At 44.2% G+C, this 15,524-nt stretch overlaps 1 protein-coding gene across 1 annotated transcript in view; it reads right to left on the reverse strand.

Annotated features, from left to right (window-relative positions):
• Positions 1 to 7,787: 7,787 nt before the first annotated feature.
• TRPA1 (transient receptor potential cation channel subfamily A member 1) overlaps positions 7,788 to 15,524 on the reverse strand; it is a 387,382-nt gene continuing 379,645 nt past the window's right edge. The window contains exon 28 of the transcript XR_014222177.1: positions 7,788 to 7,805. The gene's annotated coding sequence lies outside the window, so the exon portion shown is untranslated. The remainder of the gene's footprint in view (positions 7,806 to 15,524) is intronic.

A 15,524-nucleotide genomic window follows, 5' to 3' on the forward strand; every position in this document is an offset into this window, starting at 1 on the left:
GGTTTGCCAGAAGCAGCTTAGTCATGCTGGCCACATGACCTGGAAGCTGTACACCGGCTACCTCAGCCAGTAAAGCGAGATGAGCGCCGCAACCCCAGAGTCATTTGTGACTGGACCTAACGGTCAGGGGTCCCTTTACCTTTACTAACCCATTTTACTCCCAGTCAGGGCAGATGTGCTAGCTGGCGGGGTTGGCAGCAGGGTAGACACACAGAAAATGAAATGGAAGTATCACCCTGTGAAATACAGCCCCTCCCCCTTGCCACCGCAAAACTTGGCCTGTTGAATTTTTGCCTGCCTTGCAGCTATTAAAAGCACACAACCCCTGTTTTTTATTTTAAGCAACCCTTTTGGAGGCTATAAAATAAAGGGAAATGAATGAACTAAAATAGGTGTGAGGTCAACCTCTTGGCTCCACGGCGTAGCCTTGTAATGTGGGTTTTGTGCCAGGGATTGCTAGAGGGATGGGGGGGGGGAAATGGAACGGAATCCTCCCCCTTCATTCTCAGCTATTTTGCAGCTGCCGCTGCTTCCTCAGAGCTGTCACAGCCCTGCTGCTCCTGCATATGTGCTCTGCAAGCCAGAACGACAGGTGAAGCCACATAGCTGAGGGCCCACCCGGCCCGTCGCACGCCACTGACAAAAATGGCCACATAGGCTGGGGTGCCTGGCGGCGGCCTATCCCAACTACAGCTCCTCCTCGCACAGTGCACAGAATGGCTGGCACCAAGGTTCACCAACTGGTTCCTCTGTGGCCTAAACTGCCGCAGAAACCTAAAGTGGGAGGGAAGCCTCTGTGAGAAGGAGCAGAGATTGGTCCAAGGGCAAGCTATTTGCCTCAGAGCTACCATTCTCAGCCTGCAGGGCTTTTGGCTGAAGCCTTCCCTTCCTTGGACAGCTATACAAATAACCCTTCTATATACTACCCTAGCTCATTTTCCGCTTCCAGCTGGCCTACCCATCACCCCGCCTCCCCAACCAGCTGGCAAGCCATCGATTAATCCAGCTGCCAGGCCGCAGCCAGCAAGTCTCCTATAGAGCTCTCCATTCCGTGTGCTGAGAAAGGGGTTCTTCACCTGAGTGAGACATTGCATACCCTCCAACATTACTTTGACAAAAATCAGGATACACGTCTTTTCTTGCGGCACTCTCGTGGGAGCCAGGAGTGGAGGAAGGGGGTGCGATGGAGGCGGGCCACCCCAGGTGTCACCACTGAGGGGGGTAACAAAATGCCTGGTGGCACTCACCACAGGGCCTGCAGCCTGCCTGAGCTATGGGTCTCTCCTGGGAGTGACGTGGTGGCTTGGGAGCCTGCAGGCTCCAGACTGCCTCAAATGGTCTGCCCGCTGCCTCTCCCTCAGCTGTAGGGCAGCTGAGTGGGGGGAGGTTGGCAGACTCATCAGAGGCCCCATGGAGCGTCCTGCCCTGGCTCGCCCTGCCCCACAGGTAGCTGGCCCTGCCCCCGGGCGCAGGGCATGTGCGCCGCCTCAGGTGCCCGATCGGCTTGCTTCACCACTGGTGGGAGCCAGCTGACTCACACATCTTTTGTTGCTGTTGATTCATGGGACATCACAGCAAGCACTGGCTCATGCTCCTCCCCGAATTTGATGATGGTGCTAGAGACGGGAAACGGGATCAAATCAGAAGCCGGGATGGCTTCTGTAATTCCAGGATGTCCCAGGAAAATCAGGACACTTGAAGGGTTTGGCATTATGGGCAAAGTGGTCAATCGGAGCAACTGCGTTCTTGCCACATAGACAGTTACTTCCATTACCTCCCACTGGCCTGGATTGCCTGGTCCTAGGCTTGCATGCTCAGGCTTAATGCAGGCCTAGCTGGTGTTGCGTCGTCCCCAAAGACCAGACTTTTTGTGATGAGGAAAGAGATGGGGAGATGCACTGGGAAGGGGGGGGGGATAATGCTTGCTCTGATGCAACATCACCTGAACTCCCAGGAAACAATGCAATAGCCAATGTTGTCTAATCTCTCTGTGAATAAATCAGGGTGAACTTTCAATAAACAGGTCATATGGAAGTACTCAGGGAGAAAGAGAAAGAGAGATTCTTCTTGACATTTGTCTGCAGAGCATATTTTAAGCTCCCTATTTCAGAGCTTGTTGATCCAAACTAGTTATTTATCAGGATTGGAGTTTTGCCCATTATTCCTCTTATTCTTTATTTTCTACAGCACAGAGTTTCACGATCTAAAAAAAAAATCAGACTTGGTGTTATTGAATCCTGGCATGAAATTAGGTAAAATGAATTCATGCAGTTCAGTGAAAAGTGATATGCTGCAGTAGTGTATAAAATTACTAGTGATAATCATTTTCATATTATCTGTACTTTAGCTTTGCTGTGATACATTTGCTGTCTGTTCTGGCACAGATACAACAATGTTCTGTGGGCAAGCACATGCCTGACATTCCAGCATTTGTAATTATGGTTACATGCACATTCCATAGCGGGTAAGTGCCTGGATACATGGGACAAGTGCTGGTGCTTCTCTATCATCTGTGGGTCCTGAGTACTCAAAACGCGTTGGATATTAATGAAACACTTGCAAGGCAGATAAAGAAAGGAAAACTCAGAACTAGCGTAAGAAAATGATGTAGCAAACAGATATCAACATATGCACAGTTTCTCATTCATGTGGGTGGGTGTGCATTTTTTTATTTTATTTTTTGCATTTCCTTCTTTACTCCATGCCCTAAAAATATTTATAACAAACAATCCCCAAGTCAAATGTTATGCTTGTAAATCAATTCTAAACAATTTACATCAGGTAGGTGTCCTCTACTCTCTGTCTTAACAGATTGCTCCTCCCTAACAGGAGTTCTTATAAGCAACTCAGGTTCTTCAGCACACATCTGAAAAGCATTTAAATCAATGGAAATGAAGTGTAGGTGAACATGTGTCCATTAGTAAAACAATTCACACTTTCTGGGTCGGATTCAATGAAACAGTTGTGCTAGTGGAAGGTGGTGCGATAAGTCTTGCTAGTGCAATGGGACTTTCTCCCTCTCTTCCCCTGAACCCCACAGTCAGCTTGGGGGTGTCAGGAGAACCCCCAGAACTGCCCCACTGGGTGCCGTGGGGGCAAGAGGGGAGATCTTGCCATCAGGCAAGTAAGAAATGCGTACGCTGATAGAGGACTCTCCTGAGCATCACTTTGGATTCCACTCTCTAATATCATGCTCCCATCTTTGCATGTTCTACATTCATAAACACACACTTAAATTTAGTACACCTACCATTGGTTGATGAATGGAGAACATGCAACAGAGACTGACATCACTCCATGCAGCTGGCTGAGGCCGTTCTAAATTACACGTTGCTCCTTTTGTCCATATGGGGTCTATCCTGGCAGAGGACAGCAGTAGCATTTTTGCTAGCCGTGGATCCTACACATAGAAATGGTGCATGAGTGTGTTCCTACACACAGCGGTCTTTGTGGTTTTTCGCTGTTTGCGGCTTCAGCTTTTCATCCCTCCTGGCCATTTGACTGAAACAAAGCAGCTGTTTCATTTGCAAAACTTCACTTTCCTTCACCATTATACTGTTGTAAGAACTCCTACGGGAACCACCTGACATGCATGACTCCAGGAAGACCTTGCTCCTCTAGCTGTGGAATAATCAGGGGGCCGTTCAGATTTCAATGTGTATGAGATGGACAGAGGGATTTTGGGGGGTAGGAGAGGATGAGATTTAACAAGATAATATGTTAAATATTTTCATAGGAGCATAAGCTACTACCTTATCATCAGTCACTTGGTATTGCCCACACTGTCTGGCAGTGGAGTCTTTCCTGGTCCCATGTCAGGAGCAGGTGTCAGGAGCAGGTCAACAATAACTCTGATGGCATCAGTGAAGTTAACTCTTCCTTCAAAGGAACCGAAACAGTGTAGGCCTAGGGAGCACAGCACCTCTTCCTGGTAGATCTTGCCCCAGCAAGGCAGTTGTGAGGACTGATTGTCCCCACCTTCCCTAAGTCTCCTCTTTCCCTGGGTCCTTCCCAAGCAATCTGAGACTGTTGCCTTGTCTGTATTTTCTCCAACCACTTCATACCTCTTCTGGTTTTGGAGACATGCTGGGGGCTGGGGGTGGGGACACAACTGTTCTCAGCAGCCTGTCTCATCTCTGCCTCCTGCCCCCCACTCTTCAGCCTCCACTTCTCTCTCTGATCTCTGCCCTAGACTCTTCCTGATCAAGAAACCCTGTTACCTCTTCTGCTTCTGTCACCTCCTTCTCTCAGTCTGCTCCCTCTTCTCCCTCTAACCATTCATCATCGTCCCACCACCAATCACCTGGCTCTGGGCCTTCTTTCCCTGGGGGTCCCCAGCTGGTGTGTCCCACCATTCCTCTAGTTGGAGACACCAGGGATTGATTCTGGGACCTTCCTCAAGCAAGGCAGATGTTCTACTAACACCCTCTCTCAAGCTTAAATTGTGAGGAGTGGATTTTGAGAAAGTTTGTTGTTGTTGGTTGTTGTTGTTTTAGCTTTGTATGCCTCATAATAACTAGCACAGGACAAGCAAGCAGTGGCAGGTTCCTCCACCCCTTTTTAAGAAAATGTATTTATATCCTGTATCACATACCATTCTGGCTCGGCTATGATTTATAGCAAATGCCATTACGCACGTAAAACCTGTGAGCTGCTAACTTAAGTAGGCTTTTCCTGTAACGACTATTATTTGATTTCTTACATTTATATCTTACCTTTCTTCTACCATGGAACACAAGGCAGCATTATGTGTAGTCCTCAGAGGGTCTTCCATCCAGACACTGACAAGATCCAGACTCACTTGGTTTCAGCAAGTGCCATCAACCTATTCCTTGGGAATAAATATTAAATCTGAAACAAGGAGGCTTACAACTACTCAGGTTAAATAGAATGCATTTTTAACAGCAACAGCAACTAAAAGTAAAAAAAAAAATCAAAGCACAGGAAACAAAACAAAACTACAGGAAAACAAAGTATGTCTGGTCAAATATGCCCTATCGTTTAAAGAGCTGGTCTTAACTTGGTGCCTAAAAGTCAAAGCATTGGATCCTAGCAAGCCTCCAAAGGGAGGATATTCCATAGAACTGGCACCACAACTGAATAGGCCCTGTTGTTTGTGGATACCCACCAAGCTTCATTAAATAGGAGCACATGGAGCAAAGTCTCAGATGTTGAACAGTGCACAGAAGTTTTGGAATAAGTTTTGGAAACTTCAGTTGTTCCAAAATGCAACAGCCAAATAACTAGCTAGGGTTCCATTTCCAACTCTCATAACCTCTGTTTTAAAACAGCTGCACTGGTTGCCATTTTGTTTCTGGGTTCAATTCAAGGCGCTCACATGAGTGTTTATAGTCCAAAATGGCATAGGTTCCAAGTATATGAAAGATGCCCTTCATTCCTATAGACCCTTGTGGGTGTTTTAATCTGGGTAGTTCCACCACCCTCAGAAGTTAATGGGATCACAGCCTCTAAGAGGTGTAATTCCCTCCCCATAGAGATCTGTTTGGCACCTTCATTGTATAGCTTTCATCATATACTGCAGACACACTTCTTTGACACTTGAAAGATATAATTTTAGGGCCCACTCTATGTTCCTGATTGCAAATTGCTTTCAAAGATTTTAATATTGAATTTTTACATTGTTGTAGCCTGCCTGTATGGTGACCAGGGCCGGATTTAGGTTTGATGAGGCCCTAAGCTACTGAAGGTAATGTCAACATCAAATTGTCACTGTTTTTTGTGTTGAGTATATGCTATATGGTAATTTATGGACCTAATAGGTATCTAAAGCCATTTGCACATGCAGAATGTAGGCACCCTATATATAGAAATGAGCAAACCAGTGATATTTTAGGGAGCAGGTGGGGCCCATTACTTACATCATAGGAGCCTACACAACACAAAACACTGTTGCTGTATGTAGGTTTAATTTTATTTGTTTTTTATCTTATCTTTTGGAAATGTACATCCAGGTTTTTTTTCCTTTAAATTTTTTTGGGGCCCCCAAGAGAGTGGGGCCCTAAGCTATAGCTCGTTTAGCTTATACGTAAATCCACCACTGATGGTGACTGTGAGATTTTGACCAGCTTCGGCCCATCTGAAGCTGATACAGGCTCGTCTTATCGAGCCCAAGCAGAGTAGTCCACACAGCAGAAGGATAAGCAGTATGTGCCACATTCTTAACTTTATTTCCACTCTATGCTGAGAGAATACAAACATGCATCTTGCCTCTGTGAGAGCAGAGAAGCAACTGTCTCTCTAACAAAGAAACTGAGAGAAAAGTGAAAAACAGGAAACCAGTGTACGTCACATCCAGTCTCCCATTCCCGTGGGAATCCAACAATAACTTGGACTGTGGAATGAAAACAATGTCTTGTGACTGCAGTTGCTGCTCAGTGAGGGAAATAGAAACCAACAGTGACATATGGGCAAGAAATCAAAATAATGATGATGATGATGATGACATGTATGTGTCTCTCTCTGTGTGTTCCTGCAGGACAACTAATATGGTCTGAAGTATTAGGGGAAGGAGAAAGCTTCCCTGCCTTACCTAAATGGTATATATTCATATTTATGTGAAAGGTTGCAAAGCTCAGTATTAATACAATAATCTAAGATAGTATTTATTTAGCACTTTCTCAAAGTCCTTCACTTACATTATCTCTTAAGCTGAAATACTCATTCTAAGCCAGCTTGGTCCCATGAATGATGTGGGCACACAGATCCTCCACTTATCTCAACTTTGCATTTGGGCTTGCTTTGCTTTCCCTTTTTCCCCTTCAGTCATCTGTAATCATTAGACCACAGGCACATTCATGTAATGCACCTGTTCTGCTATCTATTTTTGACACAGTGCCGTCTCTTGTATAGACTGAGCTGTGGATTAGCGGACAGTGAGGCAGTCATCTGATTTTGAGGCTGAACTGAACAGCAATCAAGTGGGAGAAAGAATCAGGTGGCTCTTAGAGAGTGTCACGAGGTGACAACAGAGGCCTGGGAGCTGCTAATTCAGCGTTTGGGACTTTTTAGTTTGGAGGAAAGGCAAGTAAGAGTTGGCTTGATAGAAGTTTATAAAATGACTCATGTCACAGAGAAAGTGGCGAGAGAAAGGTCTTTCTTCCTCTCTTGAACTTGTGGACACCCAAGGAAGCTGAAGATAAAAGAAAGCACCAATTCACAAAGCACATGGAACTCATTCCCACACTCCCAACTTGGGTGGCTTTAAAAAGAGGGCAGGAATTTATCCTAGAGGATAAAGTTACCCGTGGCTACTAGCCATGAAGGCTATGCTCTGCCTCCGCAGTCAGAAGGAATATCCTTCTGAATACCAGTTGCTGGAAACCACAGAGATGGAGAGTGCTGTTGTGCTCAGGTCCTCCTCATGGGTTTCCCATGGGTTTATGGGTAGTGTGGGAATGTTAAGGATAGTAGGAGAGGATATATTGATTAAATATTATCCTTCCTCACTCACGCTAGTGGCGCGTGGGTGGCGCTGTGGGTTAAACCACAAAGCCTAGGACTTGCCGATCAGAAGGTTGGCGGTTCGAATCCCCGCGACGGAGTGAGCTCCCATTGCTCGGTCCCTGCTCCTGCCAACCTAGCAGTTCAAAAGCATGTCAGAATGCAAGTAGATAAATAGGTACCACTCAGGCGGGAAGGTAAACGGCATTTCTGTGCACTGCTCTGGTTCGCCAGAAGCAGCTTAGTCATGTACGCTGGCTCCCTCAGCCAATAAAGCGAGATGAGCGCTGCACCCCGAGTCGGCCACGACTGGACCTAATGGTCAGGGGTCCCTTTACCTTTACCTATATATAGCAGAGCTAATTCCCCTTTACACAGCAAGAAGCTAGTTGCAGATTTGTTTGAATCTCTTTAGTTAAGTAATCCAATCTGGCATGCCCAGATTGGAGTATATTCCTAGTAAGACCCCTTCGATTCCCTCTTAAAATAATAAAGACACAAGAGTCTCCCTTATGAGTAATGAAAAGTTTACTCACAATCAGTTCACAGTATCATCCCTGAAGGCAGGCTTTAGCTTGTAGTTATAGATACAGTGTGGCTTACATCCTTGTAAGGATGGGTCCATATGCCACTGGCAGAGAGCCAGCATTGCAGTCCAAGAGAAGAAAAGGCATCAGAAGAGGAAGGTGGCTGCATGGCTGGACCTTTTGTGGGGTCTGCAAGGGTCACGCCCACCTACCTGGTCGCATGCAAGGGGAGGATGCTCCAGACCAGGTGCAACAGGAAGTTCAACTAGCTGGATCAACATCCCCCTGTTTGTGTCCACTCTAGGCAAACAGGAAGTGTTGCACTTGACTGTGAGAGCAGGCCACTGTGAGAACAGGATGCTGGACTAGATGGACCATCGGCCTGATTTAGCAGGCTCTTTTTACGTTATGTTCTTACTGCCTTGGCACATGGCTGCTATATAACCAGCAGCACCCAGCACTAGGGGGCAACAGTTCGCGTATTTTTAAAAACTCAGTTTGGTTCACATTTGCTTGACTTATGACTACTGGTGCAGAGAAATACTCAATGGCTGGGAAGTGGGAACACACTTGAGCTTAGAAAGAAGGACTTGTTAGGGTTCAAATATTGCTCAATATTGGGTACGTCCTTTTCACAAAGGCATGGTTGGTGGACTGAGGACTAAGGAGCCTTAAATCAATGCTGCCTGTCTGTGGGCACAGAGTTAGAGCAGTGCTGTGGAGAATCTGGTTTCAGATAACCTGATATGGTCAAACCAAACAGCTGCTTAGCTTACCGTAGTGCATATTTTAGTGCACCAAAATTTGAAGGTTGGGACTTCCATATTAAACTGAAGGCCTGCAGCCAAAGACTGAGCTCAAATTAATATGTAAACTTCAGTCTTTTCCACCTCTGCTTTTTCTGCCCCTCATAAGAGCATAAGAAGATCCTCTGTTGAAACAGGCAAAAAACTCGTCTCCTGCAGCATTCTGGTCTCACAGTGGCCAACCAGAGTTCTTTTGGGAAGCCAGCATGCAGAATCTGAGCAGAAGAGCACGCTCTCCACTTGCGATTCACATCATTGGGTATTCAGCCATTATGACTAGTAGCCACTGGTAGCCTTCATGAATTTGTCTAATCCCCTTTTTAAGCCATCCATGTTGGTGACCATGACCGTCTCCTGTGGGAGAAAAATCCATAGTTTATTTATGCACTGTGCCTTTTCTCCATCCTGAGTTTTCTATCGTTCAGCATTCATTGGATGGCCTCGGATTCTAGTGTTATGATAAAAAGAGAACACTTCTCTCTATCCACTTTCTTCACACCATGCACACCTCTGTCATGTTCCCTCGCCTTTTCTCTAAGCAAAAAATCTTCAACTGTTGTGAACTTTCCTTCTAGAGGAGTTGCGGCAACCTCTTGGTCATGGCGATTGCGCTTTCCTACACTTCCCCCAAGCTCTTGCAGGATAAACTTTCCCACAGACCACAGTGACTTACTGGGTGTATAAGGTACCCCAACTCTGGTATAAAGTGACTATAATGGCATTTTTCCACCACAAAAATGTAATGTCCTGTAAAGGATTTGGACTTCTCCGGTACTTGGAAAACAAGAAAGTCTGGGTTTTCTTTTGAAAAGACCAGTTTAGAAAAATATTCTCTCTCTAAAATCTCCCATAGTCTAAACAAATGATATTCACCAAAAAGTACCAACTCTGACAATGAGCGTATCTGATAGTATAAACAAAATGCAAACATCTGCCAGTCATTTGTAAAAATGGTTTTGATTTGACTATATCAAAATAAGAAGGCTTTATTTATGTTTTTATTTTCCAGCCCAACTCATGTGGTTTTTACATATGTAGCTTTAGAAATCAAGCACCATTAGTAAAATGCAAAAGGCATGTTGACAAGGTTGCTATAATGGAAGAATAGCAACAGAGCATGTGGATTTTTAAAAAAGAAAGCCAAATGCATTGTGTTATCATGATTCACGGCGAGAGCAAAATCTGGGCTCTTTGAAAGCCAATGGGGATTCTGCTCAGTAATATGGAATGAGGCATGGCACTAACTCTGTATGCATCTATTACTAGTCAACAATGCTTTTCCTATATGAGAAATAAATGTAATCCTAAAATGTTATGGCAACAATGAAACTCAATTTCATAGTGCGGTCATGCTTGGATTAGAGGAAACTCAGAGAGAAACTCACCACAGAGACACAATTCCCAGCACCCTTAACAAACTACACTTCCCAGGGTTCTTTGGGGGAAGTCCTGTGCTTTAAATGTTTGTTGGATGCACTTTAAATGTATTGTGTTGAACTGCTGTGTAATCCGCTATGTTGCAATTTCCCCCCATTAGTTCAAGCAACAGAAAGCAAGTCTGCTTCATTCTCTGCCGGACAGCCCTTCATGTATATTGTGAATGAGTCTGAGGTAGTTCTAATATTTATGGGGCAACCTTTTTAATGAAATTGTCAACAAACGAAACCCACTCTTGCTTCAGGCACCTCAGGGACTAGTTAATCCACAGTTGTGTTTGCCTGTAGTAAATCTTCACCTGCTTCAACACCTCAAAGTGATTTGCTGTCTCTAGGTGTACTAACAACATTCTTTATGTGAGAACTTTATGGCTTAGGAACTGAAAAGGGGCAGCTGGCTCAGCAGAGTGATCAATTGGTACTCCAAACTCTTGGTCAGAATTTAAATATGCAGAAAAACCAACTGCACTTTTCTTTTTGTCATTTGATATAAAGTAGATGGTTCTCTCCATGTTCCCTGATTACTTAGGAGATTTGTCTTATACCATCAGTTGCTTTGCAAATCCCCTTTTAATAATACAACATGCTGAATTGGGACCATGTTGAGCACACTGGAATGTTGAGAATTTTTTGTTTTGTTTTGATTTGATTTAATCCAGCTATAAATCTGAAGGATGTGACTCTGGCCTGCATCCTGCTTTTGAAAGTGCCAACACCAAAGAAAATTAAAACGTGCTGAGCCAGCTGAGATGTTAGCATTGGTAACTTGAGGTTCCAGGCCACCAGGCATAGCAAGATGCAAGTCCTGTGCAGATATTCAAATCATGTGCAGTGATCATCTACATATAGTTGTTTGGGCCACATGCCTCCCACATTCAACCTCTGCTTTATCACAATCAATTCATGTACTGTAGAACAAATCATCAGCTCAATTTCTCATGCCATGACTGTGAAAATGAATTAGAACCTGTTCGCAAATTGTATCTCAAAATGCAGTTACCCCAAGGTAGATTATTTTACAAGGTAGAATCATAGAATCATTAAGTTGGAAGGAACAATAAGGATCATTTAGTCCACCCCCTGGAATCTTTACCCCAACGTAGATTATGTTACTTCAGCTTGTTTTTGACACTTTCCTTTACCTATCTGTCATTCATTCTTCCGTTCACCTTTCTTCTTCCCCATTCTTCTTCCTCTTATTGTTGAATATTCCAGGAGGTATAGTTCCACTAGTTACATTCCCACTACTTATCGATAGACAGGCTAGTTAATTATTATTATTATTATTATTATTATTTATACCCCACCCATCTGGCTGGGTTTCCCCAGCCACTCTGGGTGGCTCCCAACAGAACACCAATAACAACAACAATAATAAAAAGCATCAACATCAAACATTAAAAACTTCCCTAAACAGGGCTGCCTTCAGATGTCTTCTGAAAGTCAGATAGTTGTTTATTTCCTTGACATCTGACAATTCTCATCATACTGTGTGGATGAAGTGTTAGGCTGGCTTATTCAAACTTGAGGGAAAGCTGGGTTTACTCCATCCTTCTAGAAATGTTTGATAGCATTTGCATAATATCATATATACTGTTGAATAAAACTGCTAAATAAGAAAACTGTCCATTAACTGCCCTACTAATATGTGTTAACTGCCCCACTTATGTGAGCAAACATGTGATACCTAATCCATTGTCAATGACAATGCTCCGTTAAATAACAAAATGTGTTTAAGGCATAAAAATGACAATCAGCATTGCAGAGTATCTGGGACCGGGCCCTTTCGGTTGATGAAACACAAGTTTTGCTACTAGAAAATTTGACTAAAGGAGTCTATTAGTGGCGATGCAAAACACAGTCCTTTCTCCCGATACGTTGTTTGTTTTGAACAGCACCCATAAAATTGCTGTTCGCAGGGTGGTGTGATGCCTTCTCTGTGATTTACTGTTCTTGAAACCAAGAGACTACCTTGTGATTTACACAAAGAATGGGGCATCTGACATTAGAGGGACTAATTGCTTTCATTTATCATGATTCCCAGAACTCTTTCAGGAACATTGCCTCAAGTCATGTACCTTCACAAACCAACAAAGCCCAGGCTAAAAGGATCAGCGTGTGTTTGTGTGTGCGCGCTCACAGCACAGTGAACTTATAGTCTAACCAGAAGAGGAAAAAGGTCAAATGCAGGCCTAGGAGGTACAAATGAGACCTGCAACAAAGGTTGTTATCTAACATATTTGCCTATAACAGGAATGCTCCTGTTCATGGTTCCAGGCAGCCACTAACACCTATCATCTTCTAGTAAAAAGCCATTCAGTAAGCAAATCAGCTAGCTCTGGAAAGAGAAGACGAACATCATTTCATATCAGCAAGCAATCAGGTTATAAATTTCTTTTCTTGATACACAAATGTCCATTAAAATATTCTTGAAAGTAAGGAAAAGAGTGGAAGAGCTTGGAAAGAAGAAGAAGAAGAGTTTGGACTTGATATCCCACCTTTCATTCCCCTTAAGGAGTCTCAAAGTGGCTAACATTCTCCTTTCCCTTCCTCCCCCACAACAAACACTCTGTGAGGTGAGTGGGGCTGAGAGACTTCAGAGAAGTGTGACTAGCCCAAGGTCACCCAGCAGCTGCATGTGGAGGAGCGTGGAAGCGAACCCGGTTCCCCAGATTATGAACCCACCACTCTTAACCACTACACCACGTTGGCTCCCAGAAGAGGGGTGTGGCAATTTCAAAGTAAAAAAATAAATGGAAGGGGCAGAGTGTGGACATGGAGGACTATCGATGGTTGGCAGCAGTGCTTCTGACCATGAGCTGCAGGAAACCACGTAAGGAGAGAGTGCTCTTGTTCTCAAATCCCACTTGGAAGTTTCCCATGGGCATCTGGTCAGCCACTGTGAGGACAGGGTATTGGACTAAATGGACCATCCATCAAGTGCTTCTTATGTTCTTATAACAGAAGTGGGGAGAATACCAAGGCTCTGGGAATAGGAAGCAAGTCCGAATAAAGATAAGCATCACTGTTCATTTGGGTACCGTTACCAAAGAGATGTGTACAGATGATGTGGATTTTTCTCCCAGAATTCCTGTCCATAGACCATGCTGGCTGAGATTTTAACATCTAGAGGGCCTTCTCAGTAGTGGTGCCCGCCCTGTGGAATGCCCTCCCACGAGATGTCAAAGTGATAAACAACTACCTGACATTCAGAAGACATCTTAAGGCAGCCCTGTTCAGGGAAGTTTTTAACGTGTGATATTTTAGTGTATTTTTGGTTTCTATGGAAGCCGCCCAGAGTGGCTGGGGAGGCCCAGCCAGATGGGTGGGGTATAAATAATAAATTATTATTATTATTATTATTATTATTATTATTATTATTATTATTATTATTATAGAATTGGCTACCACTGTGTGTGTGTGTGTGTGTGTGTATGTATATGTATATATATATATATATGTGAGACAGGGGATGGAAACATTTCAAGCAGTCTTCACATCTGTCATGGAACACTGCCTCTCCCAGTCTGTGTGAAATGGTGAATGGGACCAAATAGTATTCTCATCAGGCAGAATTTTAAAATGCTCATTCTCCTAGGATCCAACTAGACATGATGTTAAATACAGCTTTGCATTTATTGAGCACCTTTAAAAAATGCAGCTAGCAGTTGTAGGTGGGGCTGATAAGGACTTTCCTCTCATTGCAGAGGAGGAAAGGGTCTTTGCCTACTGTGGTGCTGATCATCCTCAGTGCTTCCCCCAAAGAATCAAGGGAATTGTAGTTTGTGCTGGAAATTGTAGCTCTGTGAGGCGGTAAACTTCAGTTCTTAGTATTCTTTGGGGGAAGCCACATGCTTTAAATGTATGGTGTGGATGCGAACTTTATCTACACGCCATGAAAAGCTTCACCAATGCAATTTCCACCAGTCATGCTGCTTTTTATTTTAGTTAATACTGTGGAGGGAGGAAAGCAGCAATCACACACTCCGCAGTGCCCGATTTCCAGAGCAAAAGAATTTAAGATTGTCTGGAAGTTATACAATCTGACCTGACAGGCTTTGCTGTAACCCCAGATGGGATTTAGTTACACATGTAGGAGGAAAGACGCCCTGGCGCATGCTCAGAGAGCCTCTCTGCTTTGCAGGTTTCAGAGCTGAGCATTTGCGTGGAATGTGGGTGGACAGGAGTAAGCTCTGGTGGATCCTGGCTCCAATCAAGACCCACTATTCCATGCAGATGTGGGTGGTGACAAGAGGCCAAGCCTGTGCTGGGAAAAAACTGATTTAAATTATTAGGTTGCTTAATCCTTAAACAAATTTTGGCAATGAAGCAACAGAAGATTACCCCCTCCACCTCTGTACAAAGCCACTTAATCATGCTGGAAATTAAAAAGGAATAATGAGTCAGACTATTGGGCTGAGGTCAAGTTTCAAAAGAGCATTATGTGCTAGTAGCAATTAATGTGCCACCTCCATTCACAAGAAACACAAAGCTCCTGGATCAGACCAAAGGCCCATCTAGCACAACCTCCTGTTCCCGCAGTGGCCTACCAGATGCCTGTGGAAACCCACAAACTGGTTATATAATTCACTCACCCCATTTGTGACTCCTAGCAACAGCTATTCAGAGACAGCCCTATCCTCAGTAAATCTGTCTAATCCTAAAGCTGTCACCACTAGAATAACTAGGGCCATTTTGTTTGCCTATTTATGCGCATGGGGTTTGGAGATCTTCACAAAAGGGTAGAGATGAACAAGTCCCTTCACTGCATGGATGGGGAACCCAGAAGGTGTTGGACTCCACCTCTATTAGCCCTAGCCAGGACAGCCAACGCTCAGGGGCGACAGGAACTGTAGGCTGACAACATCTACAAGGTCCCAGGTTCCCCAACCCTGGTATGATCGCTTCCAGTCATAGTTACAAAAAAAACAGCCAGAACTATGGAAGAGATTCATCTCAAATTACCAGCTTAGGCTGTGCCACCTTCTTCCCATACATGGTGTCACAACAAGTTAAATTCATTTCAGCTGGTGTGGTACTGTCTTCGTTCATTCGATTCTGTGGTTTTATGTCAATAATGTTTTGTACACCAGTGGGTTACAATAGTGCAAGATACGCCCTGATCCTGTGTTCCCTGTCCAATATACAAGGAAAGATGGAGCCCAAGTCCCTGAAATGTCATCTCCCTCCCCTTCTCTAGTTCTTTGTTTGCTTCATTTATAAACAACTCACTGTTATTTAACTTTTGGCACAGATCTGTGTCACATAGCTCCTCCTTTGTGTGAGTTCTGTTG

The sequence above is a fragment of the Podarcis vaucheri genome, assembly GCF_965113315.1.
Source record: "Podarcis vaucheri genome assembly, chromosome: 8".
In the NCBI taxonomy this organism is placed as follows: domain Eukaryota; kingdom Metazoa; phylum Chordata; class Lepidosauria; order Squamata; family Lacertidae; genus Podarcis; species Podarcis vaucheri.